Here is a 7,851-nt window from a genome sequence, read left to right on the forward strand (position 1 = left end):
TCGGAACGTAAAGCTCGATCCACACACTCAGAAATCTCGGGCACCTATACTCTCCCACAAAACACTTAGCAGAGTCTATAGTCGCAAGCTAGGGAGGGTGCTTGGGGAATGGCGAAGTTGAAAATATGTTCAGACCTAAGAAAACCGTCGGAATTGTAATACTTAACATGCCGTTTCATCACTGCAAACTGACTGTTTATGGTTGGTCAAAACGTATCTTCAGCCTCATCTTTTGTCGAGATTCCTCGGCTAACTCGTAAGAGCACTATGTGACATCATTTTCCTGACGGTGAGACCACGAATCATGACGAGAACAAAACGATCCCACCTTATAAAGAAGCTCAAAATATTACACAAAATAAAAGTGCAATGTGCGCAGCAGCAATGCGCAGGACGTATGACTTGCTGAAAATCCCTACGCGTATCGTTTTTTTTTTTAGATGTAGTTGTATTTTGAGTTTTATCATTCGCTCGGATTCTTCTATAGTTCGCGGCAATAGACAGATCTCTCCGAGCGTTGCACGTATCTGTGACGCCGCCATAACTGTAGTCCACAGGAGGCAGGCGCCAGTGCACGAGATGGCTTGCGTCGTTTCTTTCTCCCCTCGCGAACACCCGCAGCGCACTTTTCGCGCGTGCAGAAATACTACAGTTCCCTCAAGGCCTGGTGACGACGGTGGCGCAACAAAACTGGACGGTGAGGTGGGTGTACTGTCTGTCTCCATGGGCCTCTAGGAATTGGGCTCACAGTCTTCTTCCAGTGTGTAGCGTCTTGTTTTCAAAAGTACTCATCGCACTGAGATACGAGGGTCGTGCATAAAACTAACCTGGGCCCATCTCCTGTAGAAGTCACCGGTTCCACTTTATGAGCGTAATAAGATATTGTAGATTTTTTTTTATTTTTTTTTTTATATATATATAAGCCAACTTACGAGAAGGCAAAGTTCTGTTGAAACGAAGTCGATGGGCGCCTGCTCAATTTTGCGGCTAGCGACGGCTTTGTGCGAAAGATTCGTTAATGGTTCGGTGCACGCGTTAGCGTGAGTAGGTGTGCGGGTTCCGAATCAGCACGTGCTGGAAAGCGCGAGTTGGCAACATCTGTTCCCGGCGCGCCGACAGCGCCGTTCCAGGAACTTCTGCAGGTGGCACCATTTCTCGTAGAGATCGCCTGCCTTTTGTACACCAAGCAACGGTAAATACTGAAGGAAAGTGGCGTGGCTGTCCAAGTTTATGCGAACATGCACATTATTTTAACAGTTTTTTTTACCACATCTACTCGAGTTCTAGACGCCCTATTTAAAGGAGGCTCCTGCGTCTACTTTACCACAAATCACACATAAAAATAATATTGCGTTCTACACAAAAAAAAAAAAAAAAACTTAGCGAATTACGGGGTTGACAAAACGATCCTCAGTAAAAATGCAAAATCTGCAGATAGAATTTTTGCGGGAAAAGGTCATCTTCATCCCGTAAATCGATTGTATCATTCCGTGAATCTCTTTGATTGAACCCAAGTAGCACAACACGCCGGGTTGGGGATGGGGCGGTATTGGCCTGCCGGGATACCGATACCGGCCAGTACCGGAAACGCCCCAAGGGGCGACATCGGCCGGGCCCAATGCCGGAATCCGGCCGGTACTGGGAACTTATTGGGAAACCGGGATGCCGGGAATACGGGATGTTCCCAGCGAGCTCCCGACACAGATCCCCGGCATGGAACCGGTGGTACGGTAGGAAACCATCAGTGTGCCAGCGTGTTTCCGGGTCAGAGCCAGTCCAATTGCGGATTAGTCCCAGCGTAAAAACAGATCAGTGCCAGCGTAATTGCAGGTCATTGCCTGCGAAATTGCGGATCAGCACCAGCGTATGCGTCTTTCAGTGTACCCACCATAGAACCAGCAGAATCTAGCTGTGTCAGGCTTTAAAGCCCAGGAATGACATTTTACTGCATTTTTAAACAGCTGACTTCTCAGTAGATCAAATTGACTTAAATGTGGAAATGCTAAATTTCTCAGTCCAAACTATTTTATTGGTTTTCATATCTTTTATAGGTGCTGACCGTTTTTAACATGTTTTTCGGACTTGAACTGAAAAAAGCCGGTTTAGTATTTGTGCAATTTTAAGAAACAATTCTGTGTGAACAATTGACTTTCTCCATGTATACAGTATACTCATGGCAATTATTCTATACTCGTTGAGACGACATGTCCCATTCATCTGTCGCTTAGATGCATATTGTGGGTAGTACAAGAAGGGAACATACAAATTTTTTTTTACCGTGACATTCTTTATTGTGACTCGTGCATCCATAGCAGCTAGCTCCTCAGCCAGAGTGTCCCTCATCGTCAAGGGCGGTTGGAACCACCAGTGGAGTGTCCGTCTTTTTAACTCTATTGCCCTTGCCCGCCTCCCTGCCCGTCAGCCACTTCTGCACCGCGTCCACGCTGCACGAGTGCAACTTTGTATGGCACCTGTAAAGAGAATTGTCAGATCACACAGATTAGTTGAGGGATAGGGGAAGCCAATATCTTGCATATTAGCTACACACAAGGTGCTGTTCACACACTGCAGTTTGTGAGCGTTACTTTGTGTAAATATAGGTCCCTCACTTAGCCTGCAATTCAAAGGTGACAGAAAGAGAGCACCACAGAGGTGGAGATTGTGGGTTTGGCTACCACGCTAAGGTGCAGATTCTATGGAGGCATATGGCTATTTCACGCAACATCCTATTAATCCGAAATGGGGGGCGAGACGGGGCGGGGGGCGAGAAGGGGTGGGGTGCAGAGATGAGTGGTTAAAAAAAGAGCAAAACTTCCCCAACTGACTAATGGTCGTCATTAGATTTTCAACCTGGAAACTAACAGGATAACAAGACAAGAGCAACAAAAACCTTTTTTTCACAGTTCCTTCAAGACGCTGCTTTTCAGTATGAAGGTTCCGAGAATGGTAACACAGGAGATACTCATAATAGAAAATGCAAGTCAAATTAAAAAAAAAAAAAAATAACGACAGGAATTGACGACTTAAATTTTGCATATTGCAAGACTTAACAAGAAACTGAAGCTGTTCTGTATTTGAGGAAGAACACCAAAATCGTCTTGATATGGCATCCAGGATCACGAATATCGAGTTCATTTTTTCAATCTGGTGCACGGAGGCTGCAGAAATTAATTTCTAAAGTACAGCTGAAGCCCCTCCTTCCCGGGGCGTGACGTCATGCTGCGAGTTTTCGGAATTTCTGCTCTCGCTCATCTTCAGCTCCTGTCAAACCTATGCACGTGAACTCTTGTATTTGTAAAAAGGTCAGAAATAGACGCCACAACTGGCATCAGTGTAGAAAAATACAACTGGCAAGCTTGCAATTGCACGCGCCACCCACACGAGCGACACGTGCTTGGCGCCCCAAAGATCCTAGTATGACGTCACGACTGCTCTGAGGCTTTTCGTGTTTTGTCGCGTCTAGTTACACCTTCGGGGAAAACGAAAGCGATATTCAGATTCACAGGACAAAAATATGCCAGAAGTCACCTATAACTCGTTTTTTTGTCAAAAAGTGTTTCAGTTTCCCTTTAATTGTCAACATATTTCAAAGATTGTGCTTGTCTATTGAGCTCCAATAGAGATACCATCAATTTAATAGCTAGTAAAGAATATGCATTACCGATGACCACCTTACACATCATGGCGTCCTTGAACCTTGACTTTCCTTGGTAGCCCAGAAGGGCCGGAGAACTGCTCCTGGACTTGCTTTGAGAACAGGCGTCCCACCATCTCTCGTACCACCTTCTGCAGGTTCTTGCTGTCTCCTAGAGACACGAGCTGCTCCTCCTAGAAAGAAAAAATGTGTCCTCAATATGTCAATAAAGTTATTTATATGCAGATACAATGGTATGAACATGTCTCAAGTAAGAGAATGTGAATGCCCAGATAAATGCAGCAAGCCACACTATACATACATCAAAATGTTACAATATTTACTAGAGAGAGAATAAAAAATATTAGAATATATGGCATCTCTACCTGTCTTAGACGAAACCAGAAAGATTAAAATATTCCCCTCCATACTCCGCTAAATCTCATTAGTCAGTCAAATTCGTTGCAACGTTCAAATTGTGCAAACGTTTTGATGGATCCTCTTTGCCCATCAGCATCCACTCAGTAATTTTAATAATGTATGTGGTTCTCAAAACAGTGTATTCAAGACCCTGCGCATCTTGACTTTGTTAAAGCTTAGTCTAGCTGCCGGCTAGTCACCCTACAAATTTATCACCTATTTTACGACTTTATGAAGACTGGAATTGAAAAAGGCATAAAAAGGCAGGAATTGACCAAAACCGTCATCATAGTTGCAAAAAATGGCAACAGCAGCACAGTATGAGTAGTTACCTTTTCATATTTTTGTTTAGTGCTGACTCAGTTGTGGCCCTGTAGGCCAATGAACTAACTTACTCAGCTCAAGCTCGCCTCGTGTAATAATCGCTTGTGCGACTACCGTATGCTATGCCTGGAGACACAGCTACGCATGCACTCACACCCCCTGAATAAAGTGGCGGATGCAATGACAGTTACTCTTTCACCTTGGAAAATTTGATTTCCTCTCATAGGGTGACCTTCGGTTAGGACTGGCAACATCTCATTTTGGAAATGCACTACTAATGTAAAGTAAAGATGGAATTAATTAAGATTTATCTGGCAACCCCTTACAAATTTGTTTGGGCATACGCATATGGTGGGCACGCTCAAAAGCGATTTTAGACCAGGCTAAAAGTTATTTTCAAGCATGTACCTTTACTTCTGTAGCAGATGCCGAAAGCACAAATGAATTTATTGCCCTAAATATTTAGATCTCTTGATTATAGCCTCAAGTGAGAACAGGAACAAAACCAAAAGAAGCCCAATATATACTACAGCATCTCGATCCTTCTGTCAAGCAAGCATTAAACACAAAAAGCACGCAGGCAGGTTTGTGTGTGCTCCGCACACATACTCACGGCGAGAGTTGTTGCAGGTGCGGAATTTAACTTCTAAGGATAAAACGGGCAGAAGTGTCGTAGCAAATAAGCATGATTTATGATTATTTGCAGGCCGACATATTGTAAGCACCCAAAGGCATATATGTTGGGCGATTTTACTTCCCCCGTTGTGAAATGCTTTATTTAAAAATATTTCAAGCGGCAGTTGAAAAAGACATAAAATGCCGTTCAATGAGGTTGCACATGAAGGCCTCTTGTCTACACGACCTTCGGGTGGAAAGAACTGTTCAAAAATGTAATGATGCACAAATATTTAATTTTTGGTGGCCACCGTCCATCATTTCTCCCTTCAGTAGCCTCTATGAAACGCAGTTTAACAATTGCAAAAAGTTTACGCAGGCTACTAAAGCTGACTTACAAAACGTGCAACTGGCGTTGCGTCACCTTGACACAATTCTATCGCACGGTTCAGTTTAAGGGTACCCCTTACAATAAATAGCCTTCCGTTGTGCATTGGCTGTGCATGCACTCTGCTGTTATAAATAACAGAAGGCCCGTAATGGAGGTAGGGCAACTTACTCATTTTTAATTGGCCACCGACCGTGCTTCAAACATAGTTTGGGTGGGCATCCATTTGAAATATTACGGTAAAAGGCTTCAGTCCACATTCCAACCCCATTTGCATAAATCTTCAGATAACCCAAGTTAAACCACAAAGTAAGAATCGTAGCCTTATGCCCGTCAATATTGTGAAAAAGAGGACACATAAATACCGGCAGTGTCCTGTTGGTGAAGTTCTCCAGCTGCGCTTCTGCAGCATAAGCTGTTCCATGTTGCGGAGAGGCATCAGGAACAGCTCGGGTGGTTCAGGCCTCGCCAGTTCCTGGGGCGTCGCCTGTTCCCCGGGCCTCGCCTGCTCTCCCTGGTGCTTGAAAGACACAACGTGCCCGAGCGCCTGCCCAACAGACTTGCAGTTCCCTGTTCTGCTGCTGTAGGTGCCCATTCTGGATGTGCAGGTCTATCACGGCCTAAGCAGCTGAGCGTCGAAGGCTGCAAGATAACCAAAGCATAAGAAAGCATTATCCATTTTGCTGATCAACATTATGCACTGATGATGCGAAGAAACTTTTTCAGAAACTTAGGTTTCGGGAAGTTTCAGAAGAACGCTTGAACCTTCAGGTGTTTCGGATGGTTTGGGTAGCTTTGGAACGGTTGCCAGACACAGTGAGTGTTTCAAATTTTTGTAAAAATTTAAGAGAAATTATTTTTTGTATGCAATATTTATAAATTCAATAAAAAAAAATGTGTTAATCAAATAAACTTTCTGAAAAGGAGACACAGCCCCAATTTTCAGAACTTCACAGTTTTGGATTGTACGGTCAAAATGAATGCTTCCACAAAGTTTTATGATGTTTTTTACAATCAAAGAAAATAACAATACTGATTCGTCGGCGACGCACGCAAGACACGCTGCACTTGGCTGCGATAAGCACCAGTTTAAAAATCTGATATATAGGTTCGTGCCTATTAGGCCTAGCTTGGTGCCTGTACCCTTGTTGGAACTGCCATTTTCTGGGCTTTCAGGACGGCCTTTTTTCTAAACTATCAACAGTCTAAGAATGGGAGAGAATCCCGTTAAGAACACTTGCCCTGGTATAGAAAACGAAATTGGCTGCAAGCGGCTGCTCTGTGGTCACATGATACCTCGCACCTAGGCATATGACGCTTTAGAATGAATTGGCACTTCCAAGTAAAGCACAGGTCATCAATTGCACCCCTTGTTAAATAGCAGAAGTTCCCAATGCAACTTTTTTTCTATCGTTTCACTTGCAGCATACAGCGTGTAACAGATGATCCACCTTTCTTTGGTTCTGGTAGCAGACGACGCAACGGCGTCTTGTTTCCCGCAGCAAATGACACTCTAGGGCAGACAAGCCCTCCCTCTTTACTCACGTTAACAGGCGATGTGTCTATTAAAGAAAGGTCAGCTCCCTCAGTACAAGCCTGCCGAGATCTCAATTTCACAAAACACCAAAATCGGGCCATTAGTACAACATTTCAAGGTACAAACAGAAGCTGCACAGCACGGTGCCGAAGCAAACTTGCTGCACCTAAAAACAAGCCTCTACGCTGTCCGTCGAACCTCTCCAGAGTAGGACAGCACCACGGCCGTTCTTGGCAGCATGCAATGCTTTCCCACAGCATTACGAGAAAGTTTTGTGCCCAGTAGCGTATTGAAGGACTCGGTCACCACTGTAATTGTGCATGTGTCACTACGAAGATTTTGGAGCTAACTAAATTGAGCAACTGCACGCAAGCTAATCTGGTCAAGCATGCTAGCAGAGGGCAGATCAAAAACGTGTGCTAGCACATTATAAGGACTTTAGGTGAAAAGGAACAGTACAAAATAATACTTACTGCATTTCTGCAAACTTGATGCTCTGAACGAAGGGCAGTCAGGGTCTGGTGCTCGGTACGCTCGCACACGAGACAAGATGTCCGCCCCAAAATTTTGCTTGGCCTCACGCCGTTGTTTCATACTCACGTCAAACCACAACAGAGGGACGGGCGCCACCGTTATTTCGTCATTCTCTTCGATGAACAGTACTCCTCCTCACTAGAATAAAAGGCGTGGTCAGACATGATGTTCATTCAAGTTACTTCACACTGTCAGGTCTTCGCAACCTTTAGCATATATTATAATAACTCCATGGCTATATCCCCATGCACGGCCACAATGAAACACGACGGCGTCGCATTCCGGTAACGCCAAATAATAAAAGTAGCAGTAAAAGAGAAAAATGGTGCTCATTTCGCGTAAAGGTCTGTTTACACCATGCTTTGTAGCTTTTTACTTGCAACGGTTTCGTGATACCGA

This window comes from Ixodes scapularis, unplaced genomic scaffold, assembly GCF_016920785.2.
Source record: "Ixodes scapularis isolate PalLabHiFi unplaced genomic scaffold, ASM1692078v2 PGA_scaffold7__128_contigs__length_106722199, whole genome shotgun sequence".
NCBI classification, from domain to species: Eukaryota; Metazoa; Arthropoda; class Arachnida; order Ixodida; family Ixodidae; genus Ixodes; species Ixodes scapularis.